Raw genomic sequence first — 15,600 nt, 5'->3', positions numbered from 1 at the left:
CAACCTAATCCCACTCCTGGTGTGTTAACTTAAAATAATTTCCTTCAATTTACATTTTCTTTCTAATTGATTTTAAGATGAATTTATCTCAACCTTATCAGAATTTTCTCATGCTTTACCATGTTGGAAAAAATCACTTTAAAACTAACTTTTTTTGTTATTGGAAATGGAATAAAAAAAATGTGTTACTTTAGCACTTCCTTTTGGCATTTCTCCTTTCCTCTTTCTAGAGAAGAGTAAGACATCATTTTCTGAAAGAGATCAGTTGTAATTAGAAGTGACTTGGTGATGTGTAATTGGATCTTTTAATAATATAGTGGTCACTCCTCACATATGTTGTAATGGTAAAGTTATTCATGCATTGGTGTGTAGTTTCTCTCTTTACAGATTAGAATTGTAATATGAAATTGGCTTTTTAGGAAGCTTAAAGAAAAGATTCCTGTTTGGTAAAATAAAGACATAAGATAAATGAACAAAGTATAGAAAAATGAGATATAGATAGCAAAGGTGATGAGACCAATTGCAGTTTTAATTATTAATAGGGCCCTGATAAAATTGCAATTTAAATTGAGCTATTAATACAACTTCAACATATAATTGTTGGAAGATTTCATACTAATTGCTAAAGTAGAAAAAATCAACAATATTATTTTTTGTGGAAACGTAGAAATTACAATTTGAAGTGAATCTTTAAAAAGTGATTATCTTTCCTTGCACAGATGCTTTGAGGTATATGATTTATATTCTAAATCAAAAAAAAGTAATGGGAAAATAAAAACCACTGTTTTCCACAAATAAAGTACATCATATAAAGAAAAATGAAATCTGACAATACAGAGATCATTTTCAGTTATTCCAGCAAAAATCTTTGATTGTCAAAATTACCATTATCATTTGAAGGAAGGTGTTAGTTAAAAGAAACAATATTCGAGCAAGTTCTCCCCTTGCCTCTGTAACTACTATTATAAATGTTTTAATTTGTGATATTTGAATTAGGTTTTCTACAAAGAATTCATATCGATGCTTATAAGAGTAAACAAAATTTTATTATTTAAAAATTCAAAATATTAAAACCAAACAGGAGAAAAAGAGAGAAGGGGAAATAATAAAAAGCAACCAGTATTTAAGAAGCCTGTGTCTTGGTCAATAGAAGCAAAGAAATGCAGTGTATCTCTTGGATGAACGTTTTATATGAATATTGCTTTTAGGTTCTTTTCAGGCAAGGGAGTGAACGAGAGACCCAAATTGGACACAATGTGAGAATTGATTGCTTAATGCCTTTTAAGTCCCTTTGAAAATGAATTGGTCAATAAAATTCCTCTCTGTTTATTAGGGGGTGAGGGAGCAGTCAGGCCTTCAGGCAAAAACAATAACAGATGATAAGGAGTAAACAATTTCCCCCCTTATTTTCCCTCAAGGAAGAGATAAGGAAAGTGTGAGTTCTCTTGATTTAAATACTTTCTAAACCAGGAAAAGCTGGTGTTAAAGACCCAGGTGTTGCATCCAGATGCAATGGTGCAGATGCTGGCTGTCACAGGGTGGAAGTCCTTCTCAGAAGCAGTGTCACAGATTTTTCCCTAAATCCCCAAGCCGAACATCAACTGGGGCTAAGCTTTTGCATTTTTCTTCCTGGGTATGAAGATCCCTCAGCTCACACCAATGATTATCACTTTGTTACTTAAGTCAATTTAAAGTAAAACTGGAAAAAAATAAACGTCATCAAAAATTGCATTACTGTGAATAAGGGTTTGTCCTACTGGATACAAAGAGATAACCAGTGCCCGGATCAGGCTTCTATCCACTGGCTTAATCTCCTGAGAATGTGAGGCCTCCAAGTCCACTCAAATAGTTCTGCCCAAGAGCAACCTAAGGGAAGCCAGATATCTGCCGTAATCCAGACAATTTTTATGCTAAGTATTTCTCTAGCAAAAACACAATGTGGAAGAGACTACGAATGCACGGATGCCCAGCTATCCCAGAAAAGAAAGCTGACTGCTCTCTCCCTGATCAGCTTCTTCCTCTGGACCTCTGTTTAAAAAAAAAAAAAAATCAAAATATATAAAAGCTCCACTCCATCCACACATCTTTTACTCTGTAAAAATATTTAGTTGAATTCTATAGGAATATTTAGGCAGTAAGGGATGGTTATTTATTGGTAACATGTATTGCAAGTGCTTTCTTATTACTTCTAATAACAATTGAATATATCATTCATTATATTTTTGAGATGACTGGTATTTTACTTACTGAAAGTTACAGTTCTATCTAACAGGCATGTCATTGTTGTCTATAATTATCATTATTTATTTATTCAAAAGAAATTGATAACACTGGGTGTCAATAACCACTGGAAATTGTGCATTAATTAGTGTTAGAACATTCAGATATATTTGAAATTACAAGAAATTTGGGCTAAAGTTTCCATAAGCACTGGATTATAAGGAACCTATTAAATGGAGGGAGATTGGGAAAAGGAATTATAGAAATATGGTAAGATTATTTTCACGTATTTAAATTCAAAGCAGTTGTCAGGATTGTATGCATCAAAGGATATCATTCCACAAAGTTGAATACACTTGATATCTCCTATTGCTTTCTGAAATAAAGGCCACTTAGTAGCTACTTATTAAATACACTATAAAAGAATGTGACCTTAAGGTTTTATTCATATAACTAGTATGTAAGGGTCCGTTAATTTCTGTTTTATTTCCTTCACTTCTACTATCTTGCAACCCAGTTCAGAAATTCATCTGATTCTTCAAATCTTCATCCCATGCAAGTACATGCTCCTGCAGCTGATCTCCATCTAGATCTCTGAGGTAGCTGCAAATTCTGGAACCTCTAAGCCAATCCCAAGCTCGCCAATTCAGAAGTGGCCCATAAGATATTGGATTGACTTTTTCAGCTTCTGGTTCAGATGCCCAATATATATTCATGGAATGGCAAATAAGTCAGGGACACTCCATCTGATCTGAACACAAAGCAAAGGGAAAATGAGTTCACTCCAAATTAAAGGACTTTCCCTCCCTATTAAGTCTGCAACTGTGTTCAGGAAAAATCATTTGGGTGCACTATTCTTATTTTACCATTGTTCACAAAGAATAGAAAAAAGTATGAAAAGTATGCAGGGATGATAGGGTATAAGAAAACCACAACATAAAGATTGAGATGTTGTACTTTGTAAAAACTCACTGAAACAGTGCATAGTAGTCAGTAAGAGGCAGTGCAAAATCAGTTTCTCAGAACAAAACAGTGTTTGAAATTTCAGGGCAAATATCTTTTGTATGTTTATAATGGCTATATAAAGGCAATGTGAATTTTTCTGTAATATAGATTTACAATTTGTAATGTTTGAGGTGACATTTGTAAATTCTAACATGATTAGTTTATCATTAGCTGTTCAAACTGTTCCTCAGCATACTGTGTTATATAGAAAGGGGCATCGAAAAGAGAGCAGCAGGTTCAGGGAGGGACATAAAGGTGTATGGTGACATTGTCAAATGTTTCTCATACAGAAATTTGTCCCCTCAAAAAGGTTTATAACCATGGTTTTTCTTCTTGTATTTTAATCTAATTATGAGAGTTTATTTTTCATAAAAATGTTATTCACACCTTCTTAAGCATTTAATACATTTTGATTCTCTTGTTGATATAAAGATTATCTAAATTATTCAGTTTGTAAATATTTAATAAAATAATATTTTGATAATATTTTAAAAACATCAAAACTGGGCCTGATATTTTGAAAGTATTACATAGTTCATGATATAAATGTTTCTAAATTTGCATATTTAACATTTGATTCGCCTTTCTTAGAATTTAACAGAATACATTAAGATACTGAATCAAATTATATGTGGTATTTGGCAAAGGCAGTAGAAGTTGATGGTCAGGAGCCCAGAATCTGTATCTAGTTGACCCAGGATCCAATCTTAATGCTGACCATTACTTAGGTGACCTTGGTCGAGTTACTTATCCCTTGTAAGCCTCAGTTTACACAACTATATAATGGTAACAATAAAGTTCCTATGCTGGGCTCTTCCAGTCTAGATATTGTTATCATTATTCATTTATTCAAAAGGAAATGACATGGTCATTAACTTGCCAATAACCACTGAGTAGTATATTAACAGTGTTAGAGCAGTCAGGCACACATGTGAGACTATAAGCAGTAAAGTAATAATGTCTTTTTATGATAAGGTATGCTTAGTTGAAGGTATGTGGTTATTAGTCATTAAATAGCTCTGCACATGCTTCAATTTACCTTATCTCATAAGAAGGTTGTAATAAATTATAGAAGGAATTTCTGTTAAAACATAATAATAATCCTGCAGTTGTTATGAGATTGGGAGAGACTTAGATGATAGGTCAATGGTTCTGTATTTAGCTGAGTAAAAGCAATTTTGTTTCCTTTTTAGGAGCAGCATTTTGCTCCTCATTACAGTAGATAATGTGGCATTTTCCTGACTTCTATCTCAACATTAGAGATGGGATTATTATCTCATTAATTTTCACAGTCCCTGCAAGAAAGTCAATATTAACAACTTTTGTAATGAGGTACCTATATGGACAAAAGTCTAAGTAATTTGATCATTGTTTCAAAGCAAGGAGAAAAGCAGAGTTGTTTTTTTTTTTTTTTAATTTCAGTAAGGTGGTCATAATGTTAATATGGTCATCTTATAAATATTATAAATTAGTAATACTTTTTCTTAGCAACTTAGTACAAATACATTTTTGTAGGTAATCAATAATAAATGAGAAACTATTATGAAACTTTACTGTGTTTATAATCAGTTCCTAAATTATTCTTTTTTCATTGGAGAACATTTGGCTCTGAATGATCATTATATTAGAAATACATTAATTTCTTATTACTCACAAATGTTTCTGAATATGTTGAAAACGTGAATTTTAAATATCATTCATTTGCAAAATATTTTGTTTCTTCTTAGTTTTCAAAAAATAAGCATTATTTTTGGTTCTCTCTCTTTGCTTAGACCTGTTTTTCAACTCACCATGCAAATATTCTATGCTGGAACTCTAAATAATTCCAAGTATGTTGCAATTTCTGCCTTAATAGATCTTGTAAGAAACTGCCTTGTCTAACTTAACATGACAAAAATATAATAGGTTTTCAGCTTTGCAAATTATAAACTGTATTTTCCTAACATATGCAGAAATATTTTTATTAGGTAGAATTTTATTTGCCTATTTACCAACAAAGGCTTCAAGTCAATGGACAGTAATACAGGAAGTATTCTTGAGAGTCCTTAATTAGGATTAGTGGGAAGACTTAGAGCTTCTGTGGATGCATATTAAACCAAGGACAAAGATGTAAATGCATTATCATGAGCATCCTGAAAGATCAATGAGGTGTGGACAAGTAGCCCAATGTGTTTTATCCTTCTGTTACCATCCTACCCTCCCAGCCCCCACTCTTTAGAAGCCGGATATGACTGAGTAAAGGAAGAACGCAAAGCATCCTATTTTCCCTAATTTACACAGAATTTTCCAAGATCATAGAATTACAACTTTCTCTTTACTTCACATGAACCTTTAAGAGCTATCAGACATACTTGTGTTTGTATTGAGAATTCCAGATCACCCATCAAGGATTTTTCTCAAGTATAGCCTCTGTTATTTACTGCTGTGACTAGAGAGTAGAGTCTGTGCTTTGCTCATATTGTATAGGCTCATCACTTCCACTCAAAGAGGTGTTTCACAAAGGCGCCGACACATGGTCTCTTCTGTGTTTTGTGCTTGTACTGTGTATCAGGCATGTGCATTACTTCCCTTCTACCAACTGCGTGGTGTTGAAGACTATTATGGAAAGTACCTAAACCTGCTTGACCCAACCTTCTTAACACAAGAGCATGCCTTTCAATGAAGAACCAAGGAGTTAATAATAAAGTAATACAGAAAAAATAAAACACTGCTGCTTTATTAGCCATATATATTCATGAGCATAACTGTATATGAATGAGGATGAAGCAGTCTGTTGATAAAACAAAAATAAGGTCTTTACTTTTACTATATCTCCTGTATGCCACCCTTTTTTGTTCAGCAAGTGGGTGCAGTGGAAAGGGAAATCATGTAACACACCTCCACTGTGTATGGGTTATTTTGGCAATTTAAATTTTGTTTTATGTAAATTATAAAGTTCTACTTTTTTAAAATTTGGCTGTAAATTATATCACATATATTGCTGTTTATTGTTGTATATAATTCATAGACATGTTTTGATAAATACTTATTAATTTTGCAGTTTTAAAGAGCCCTAAAAACTGTTTCCTTCTGTTCAGCACAATTAACTCAAATCTGAACATGAAGTAAAATGCTCATTAAATTCTTGGATAGGAAAGGCAGCAGAATACAACAGACATGAGTATGTCAATATGTAAATCAATGTAAGTGTAACTGATGTGATTCTGCAATCTGTATATGGGGTAAAAATGGGAGTTCATAACCCACTTGAATCAAAGTGTGAAATATGATATATCAAGAACTATGTAATGTTTTGAACAACCAACAATAAAAAAAATAAAAAAAGAAAAGAAATTAATAATGTAAATAAAAGGAAAACAACCCATGCTTATGGATTTGAAGACTTAATATTTCTAAGATGACAATATTCACCAAATTGACCAAAGTTCAATGCTACCTCATCAAAAATCTCCAGCTGAGGCTGAGGTTGTAGCTCAGTGGTAGAGTGCTTGCCTAGCATGTGTGAGGTACTGGTGTTTGATTCTCAGCACCACATATAAATAAATAAAATAAAGGTCCATTGACAACTAAAAAAAAAAAATTCTTGGAGAAAGCAACCTTAGATACTATAGTGATGAGATCTTTGAATTTAAAAGGATATGGAAAAAGACACTAGTTGATATACCCTAAATTAAATTAGAATTGTATACCTGATTAATTATTTGGTTAAAAAAAAGTCTGAGTAAATCACTAAGAAGATAGTGTATTAGACTTTCACATTGACATATATTTATTGATTGATAGAATAACTGGATACAAAGAAATCAGAAATGATAAATGATGCTGAACTGAAGATAAAATCTCAAGTCTTCAGGGTTGTGGTAGCACTGAGATATTCAAGTTTGTAAATATTGTGGAGTATATATCTGGTCTTCAATGTTTTCTAATATACAGCTCCTAAAACCCTTGCAATGAGCAATCAGGTGGCTGGGGCCCCTAGATAGTTTCAGGATGCCAACTGGTCACTGGAGAGACCAAGACCTGATTGTAAGGTTGGGACTTTCATCCCTGCCCATGACTTCCAGTTAGGGGAGAAGGGCTGAGAGATCTAATTCAATCACTAGCAGTCATGATTGAATCAGATGTGTTTATGTGGTGAAAAACCTACATAAAACCACAAAGTATTGTTTCTTAGAGCTTCTGGGTAGCTGATCACATGGAGGTGCCTGAAGGTTGGTGTCATGAACCAGTCATGTGTGTGTGAGCTATGTGCATTTGAGCATATGAGGGGACTGGTGTGTTGTTACTGCCTGATTGAGCTGTGCCTTGTATGTGTGCCTTTCCTCTGGCTCTGCCTGTGATCCCACACAGCCCCTGAGATGGGTGTGGCTTTCCAAGATGTCAATCAATCTGCTGACCACAAGACATCACCAAGCAAGACTCCACCCTTTGAAATCAATCCCTTGCCTTATTTGGGTGAAACTTTCTATCCAATGTCTTTCCCCTAAATCAATAGAGGAGTTCAGGGTGTGCTTGCTCTCTTGCCTTGCCTCCCTTACTCCCTTTGCCTTCTAGCCTGGGAACTGACACCTGAGGCTTCAGAGGTGTCCCTGAACCCTGAGAAAGGTATCTCTGTGTTTGTGTGTTTTTTTTGTTGCCAGCCCTGCCAGCTGGTAATGGGATAGTGTGCCCAGAAGGGCATGGAAGCTTCTTACCACATGTCTTGCAGTATGCATTTTTTCAGTCTGGCTGTTCATCTGTACCTTCATGATATTCTTCATAATAAATCAGTAAACACAGTAGTGTCTCTCAAATTGTGTGAACCACTCTAGCAAACTACTCAAGCCCCCAGAGTGCACATATTTGCTTTGCTGATAAAGTCACTTAGTCCTTTCTATAGTACTGTGACAGAATTCTTGAGACTGGGTAACATAGAATGAACAGAAATGTATCTGGAGGTTGAGAAATCTATGCCACAGTTCTGGAGGCTAGCAGTTTGGTTTTCTGGTTAGGGTCTGATCTCTACTTCTAAGATGGCATCTTAAATGCTGGATCCTCACAGGGCAGAGGTGAAAGGGCCAGAGGGAAAAACCTCAAGCCCTTTTAAAAAGGCACCTGATCTCATTCTTGAGGAAAAACTCTTATGGCCTAATCACTTCCTAAAGGCTCACTTCTTTTGTAGTGCTGGGCGCCAAACCCAGGTCTTTGCACATATTAAGCAAACTCTACATGGTCTTTACAAAGACTCACCTCTTTTAATACAGTCACATTGGAAACTCCTAAATTTTGAAGTGGACACATTTAAACCATAGCAGTCACATTCCTTGAAGCTTTACAAAAATCTGATCACCTTTAATGTGCAACAGTCCAACTGTGCTTCTAAAAACCAATTTTTAATCCCTTTGGTGCAGTTAGGGTTAGCACCAGAAACAAAATTTGTTGGTTATAGTAGTCATGCTGCCCCAAGAAGTTTTGTTTTCAAGTAAAATTTTGAGTCCAAAAACTAAAAACAAAAACACTGACAAAGAAAGTGAAGGAGTTTATTTGAAATGGTACGACCTGAAAAGTCTCTTCTCACAGCCTTTTGGAATGGGGATATGTAAGTTGTACTTGGTTTAATACCCAGGGCGTCCTCTCTCTCACTTTCCCAGAATTCTTAATACTTTTTGAAGAAGGGACTTCAGATTTTCATTTTGCACTGGGCACACCTATTCATATAGCTAGGTCTGGCTCTTGCTCTACATTGCCTTTCCCAAATAGGACTGAAAGTCTATCTGTGTGTTTTTATTAATTTAATTTAAATTTTTAGAATAAATAAATGAGTTTAGACTACTTTCCAAAGAAATCAGAGCAAATATTTAAATTGTACCAGCACTAAATATGTTTGTTTTTGTTTAATTTTAAATCTGTTTTTTTTAAAGGAGTCAACATAGGAAAAAATGTTTCCACTGAATCTGAAGCAATATATTAAAAAATAAAGACAATAGATTTATTTTTAAAATTGAAAAGAATAAGAGCTTTGGAGGATTTTACCCCCAGGGAAAATTATTTATAAGATATGTGATTTTGAGTCAATTTGTTAATTTCTGTCTCAATTTCCCCCAGAGGAAAATAAAGATAATAGTAACACCTATTTTATTCTATTATACAAGGAATGATTTGTTACTATGAATAAAACACCACAATTATTATCAAAGAGGTAACACTTGATACTCAGATATATTAATATTCCTGAGTGCCCTTAGTATGCTTCCTTGTACATATAAGGAGTTAAATATTGAATTGTTAAATTTTTTTCTTTTTTGGGGAGGGGGGTGGCGACTAGGGATTGAACTCAGGGGCACTCAACCACGGAGCCACATTCCTGACTCTCTTTTGTATTTTATTTAGATACAGGGTCTTACTGAGTTGCTTAGTGCCTTGTTGTTGCTAGGGCTGCCTTTGAACCTGCAATCCTTCTATCTCAGCCTGGGAGCTGCTGGGATTACAGGCGTGTACTGCTGTGCCTGGCCATTGAATTGTTAAATTTTTAAAAAACCTAAAAGATATCAAGAAATATCTAAAAATACCCCCCTTGGTAAAGGGGAACTATATAAAATATTTTTTCAATACAGCTTTTCCCTGATGTCTGTGAAGGATTGGTTCTAGGAACCCCACAGATACTCAAATCCCTTAAAGCTCAAGTACCTTACAAGTGGCATTATGTTTCAATATAACTGATGCATATATTCCCACATTCTTTGCCATATCTAAATTATTTATAGTGCCTAATATAATGTAAGCTATGTAAATAGTTGTAATACTGTATTGTTCAGGGAATGATGATAAGGAAAAAGAGTCTGTATATGATCATAGAAACAAACATTCAGGGCCTAATGACCTAGTACATAATCCATGGTTCATTGCATCTGCAGGTGCAGAAACTGTAGATAAGGATGCCCAACTGTATTTTATTAGATGTATGATTCTTCTAATAATGACTCAGCAGAAAGAGGCCTTGGAATAGTGACTTTTCTTTTTTTTATTTTTCTTTTTTTTTTTTTACCTATAAAGTCCTTGGATTTCCTTTAAAGAAAGTATGAAAAAGTTCTTAAGACATCAGACAATAAAATTCATCTTCTTTTAATAATTTATGTCAGTTTTGAAAATAAAAAGAAACAAAACAACCTGGAGATATGCAAAATAACTCGAAGCCTTGATTAGTTACTGTTATTTTTAAATATCAAATTTATAAAATCGAGATATATAATAAGAAATTCAAATATATTTGGGTGTGGCCTGCATCTACTTCATATAATAATAATAATAATAACAACAACAAACTTCAGACCATTCACTGATAAGAAATATCAAAAAGTTTATTCAGAGTTCACTTGATAAGGCTGCTGGCATACTGGTTATCCATGGGCCTCTTAACGTGAGTATGGGATTTGCTGTAAAATTTCCGAAGGCACAAAGCCTCCAAGGCAAATGAGAATAATAATCATAATCCCAATCATAAACCTAATAATACAAGGGCAATTAAATGCTATTCTCTGGGGAAGAACTAGATTGATTCTATTTCATAAAAGGGAAGAAAATACATTTTCCACAAATATGGCATTAAATATATGGCTGAAGTTGGGTTTCAAGTGGAGGCTGGCAAATTGAGGAGAGATAATTAACTGCTTCTGGAAGGTTTCAGCACTTACCACATGCAGAGGTGGGTATATTGACTAAGCATCTCATTTGGTATTAGCACATTTTAGCTGCTGAATACACATGACCTTCCTTTTGTTTCCAACCTGCTAGCAACCACCTAATTAGATTCTGTCACCTCACCTCCCATTACCACTACCAAAAATGCCCTCCATCAACCTTAAAGCACACCTGTCTTTTGCACAGCAGATCTCTATGGAGAGGGCCTTCTGGAGGCTGTGGAAGAACTCACCTATACCTGGACTCCACTATGCTTTTCTCTACCTTCAGACAGCTGCATTTTAAACCACAGCTGTCACCACAGCTATAGTAGGTTAAAAATAAATAAATAAACAAAATCCCTTCCCAGGCACACAGCACTTCCTCTTTTACATGTAGGCAGCTTACTCAGGAAATCACGAAAAGGAGGACCTGAAACGTTGAAATTCAAATTTAGTCACATATTTATCACAAAACCCATTCTCATCTCCTTTTTCCTCATTTGACCATTCAATTTAAGAAGAAGAAAAATAATAAACTGATTTCATTTATTCCTGTCATTTCTTATAAATATTTTTATCACTTTGTAATTGTCCTGTTTAATCATGAACACAAATCATTCCCATAGAGGTTATCAAATAATAATTTCAGTATAATAAGTTTAGTTTGCACTAACTTTGAGGTAAGAGAGAAATAAATATATTTCCACATCCTCTCTCCCTTTGAGAATAAGGGATAAAACGAAGGGAATTCACATTATTTTGAATAACACATATTAATACAAAAGTTACCCAGTAACCAATGAAAGTATTTATTTATTTTTGCTCTTGCAGATAAATATTGCTTGACTTGTTTCATTCACTGGGTTCCCACAGACAGCTTAAAAAAAGATTTTAAAAAAGCATGGAAAATAATTTAAAAATTAAAATGATAAATTCATTAATTCAACTGGCACAGTAATCAACGTTTATGGTCTAATTCTTTATTTCAGAATGAATCATATAGCAGAAAGTTACACCAAGTCCATAACTTGAAGAACCACAAGTTTCTTTTCACTTCCTTATTACTAAAGCAGAAGTCATTGTTACATGTTTGAAAATATCTGTATAAACATAGGGGAAGGGGGATAGGAAGGACAGAAAAATAAAATAGACATTATTATTGCTGTATGTATTTACTTGACTGTATGATCAATGTGATTCTGCAACCTGTATACTCAGAAAAATGAGAAATTATATCCCATCTGATTCAAATGTATGATATGTCAAGATCATTGTGCTGTCATGTATAACTAATTAAAACAAAACAAAACAAAACAGCTTTAAAGGGTGAGAATTAAAAGAAAGGAAATTTAACAAACAAACAAAAAACATAGTAGTATATAGAACTTTCAACAAATTTAAATATATACATAATTTAAACATGTACCTATGTTTGTGTGTGAGTGTATATGTATATATAATGTATGTATATACATACAACATTTTATACATACATATATATATATATATATATATATATATATATATACATGAAATCACATGTAACCAATTTAAAGTAGGTCATAAAAAATAAACCAGGGTTTGTTTTTGGTGGTGTTTGCTCTTTTGTTTTAGGCAAGGAGGTGGGATGACACTTAGTGAAGGCTGATTGGTTTGTTCAGTTCTGAATGTAAATTTTTACAAAATTAGGAACACTGAATGCTACATTGTTTAGGCTTTGATGCTCATAGCATATCCTTAGATTATTACATTAATTTTAAATATTAGATTTTAAAGTAAAATGAAATACACCTAAAGTATTCTTTGTAAGTTCAACAAACAATGATACTATAACTTGGTTTTAAAAATGGAGAGAGGAGCAAGAAGGAAAGAAGAAAGAACAAAAGAGAGAAAATAAACTGTGGCGCCAGAGCATCATTGTTTGGAGCCTGATGTTTGTCAGCTAAGTGGGAAACAACGCCAGTCGAGTGTACTCACAGTTGTCCAATCTGTTCCTTTGTGAGGTGCTCAACCTTCCTGACTACACCTTGTTAGCACAATTTCTCTCTCTCTCTCTTCTATCAGCTCCTGCATGTCAGACAGATTCAATGTTTTAAGACTATCTATACTCTTTATTTTAACAATAAAAGAGAGGGAAAAGGGGCTGAAAGGGCTCTAATTTTTTATGAAAAATAATAATCGCTTACTTATAATTACATAAGCTTTAGGATAACAAAAGGTACATATTAATATGCAAATTGCAAAATTATTTAACATTTAAGTTGCTTAAAACTTTTAGTTCTTATAAAATATTTGGTGACACAAATATTCATCCAGTGAGTTTGCATTCATTAACATTGGAGAAATCAAACTGGGATTCCCAATATGCAAAAGGTTTATTTTGGAAAAAAAAACACAACTTCTTATGGATGACAATGGTCTTATTTTCTCAGAGAGCCTCTGCTTCTTTTGTCTGGAATCTTGGATCTCTTTCTACTGTTATCACATTTGACTACATTGTGCTTGAATATTTTTAAAATAGCATAATCTTTTTCAAATTGAGCTTTTTAGTTATATTCTCCTTAGTATATTTTCTGTATGTTCAAATAATTTATTTTTTAAATGTAAATTTCAAATAACTTATGTTTTACAGATTAAGTCCAAACTGTCCTGATTTATACAGCTCAGCAATAAAATACTACTATGGTTCTTGTTCCACATATGCTGAAATCTGGAATTGTTAATCATGTTCACCTTATCTGTTAGAACCTTTTAAAAGCTGATGTAGGCACTTGAACTTCCATCTGTGAGTCCTTTGTGTTAGTTTTGGTGCAAGCCTGGCTGTACAGTGACTTATACAAAATACTTAAAATTTATGCTACTGGAGAGAGATATCAGCCAAGAGCCTCTGGCTTCTGCTTTTTAACATTACTTTTTATTTAAAAGCATAACCTTTTGATGTGTACAGACACAATATATCTGCAATTATATAATTATCTGATGCATATGCATAATGCTGAAATTACACATGCTCCTCTGTGCTCATTTAGCTGACAGTGTAAAAAATGTCATGTTCTAGCAACCCATTGGAAGCAGTCAGAAGAAAATATTCACAATGTTCTGAAGCTATTAAACAAAATAGTCAGTAGGCCAGTTTTCTTTGCTCTACTCCGATTTATTTTCTTTAAAAGTGTTCGAAAACTTTAAATATCAGTTCAATTAGGTTTGGAATTCTACAAGTGTTTATATTAACTTTAGGCTAAATCAAATAAACAGTTAAAATTTTTGCTAAAGATGTAAATATTTGTTGACCACTTCTTTGGTAATTCTAGGTCCAAAATTGAATATCAAAAGTAGAAAAACCAGAATAAAACATAATTAGAACAAAATAAAGGGTCAAATTTTCAGCCAAATTTTGCAAAACCGAAATATATATTAAAATTATTTCAGATTCAGTAACAATAATATGTGTGCCTTTTGGTTCAATTCAGATCTTAAACTTTTGAAAGAAAGTATGAATGTGTTGGTGTTTTCTTTTTTTCAATTAGACTCAGTTCAAATAAGATGTGGTCATACAAAACCTCTAATGTGGCTTTAAAAAAAATGTTCCTGTTTGTAGATGACAAGAAACAAAGAAGAATATGCATATATGCCCTCTGCTGGCAAAGTAAAGATCATCGTCTTTTTCTAGAGACAATAGAAACAAATTCATGAAGGCAAAACAGCACATTATATTCAAAGACATATTCCAGAAGGAGTAAAACAGATTTGAATTAAAATCAAGTAAATGTCTTCAAAGAATTATGGGCAAGTTTTGGTATTGTGTTTATAGCAAGATTAAATAAGGTTACTGGAAAATAACAATGATGTATTTTATTCTTCAAACACTTATTTTATTTGTTGAAAATTAAAAAATCTTAAACATACAGTTGGATTCATTCCATTAAGGTTATCAGAAACAAAATAAAACTAGATTACTTCTAAATACTAATTCAAGCTTTACAAAATGTTGACAATATGTGTGGTGTATTTGTCTCTCAGTCTTAAATACTAGATAAATTTAGTATTAGGATTATTAGAATAGTAATCTTTTTAACTGAATTCAATTAATCTTATATTCCTTCCCTTTAAAGTCTCAGGATATAATATCTAAAATGAATTTGCATACTCTCATTAAAGGAATAAGTTTTTTTTTTTTTAGAAGATACAATAAAATTAATCTTCTCCGGAAACTTTGTAAAACATAGACAAATGTTCCCCAAACTGGAAACACTTGCAGGGAATATAAATGAGAAATAGAGATGTGATCAATGCATTATTGTCAACCTGGGAGTATGTGACAAATGGTGCCCTGGGAGAGTTGAGCTGGGGCCTGATTTGGTCTATTCTTCTCATCAAGTGACTGGATGATAAAATGTAGAATGTACTCTCTAAATCTGCAAGTGGCATGAAGGAGCCAAAGACAGATTTAGTCTCCATTTTGATAATGATGTTTTGATGGTGAAAAGTATGGCAGGAGTTAATGTACCCAAACTCCTTGTTTTAAAAATAAGAAACCCAAGCCCAGAAAGATTAAGTAAAATTTAAAAGTTTGAAAGAATCTAGGGCTGGCAATATGGCTCCGTAATAGAGTGAGTTTGAAAGAAACTATAATAAAATAAAGAAATAATCAGAGACAGAATGAAATTCAATAAAGAAGCTGTGGAACTTTATATTGTGGAAAAGAAAGAAAAATATC

This window comes from Urocitellus parryii, chromosome 10, assembly GCF_045843805.1.
Source record: "Urocitellus parryii isolate mUroPar1 chromosome 10, mUroPar1.hap1, whole genome shotgun sequence".
NCBI lineage: Eukaryota > Metazoa > Chordata > Mammalia > Rodentia > Sciuridae > Urocitellus > Urocitellus parryii.
Note: the sequence above shows the minus strand (reverse complement) of the source record.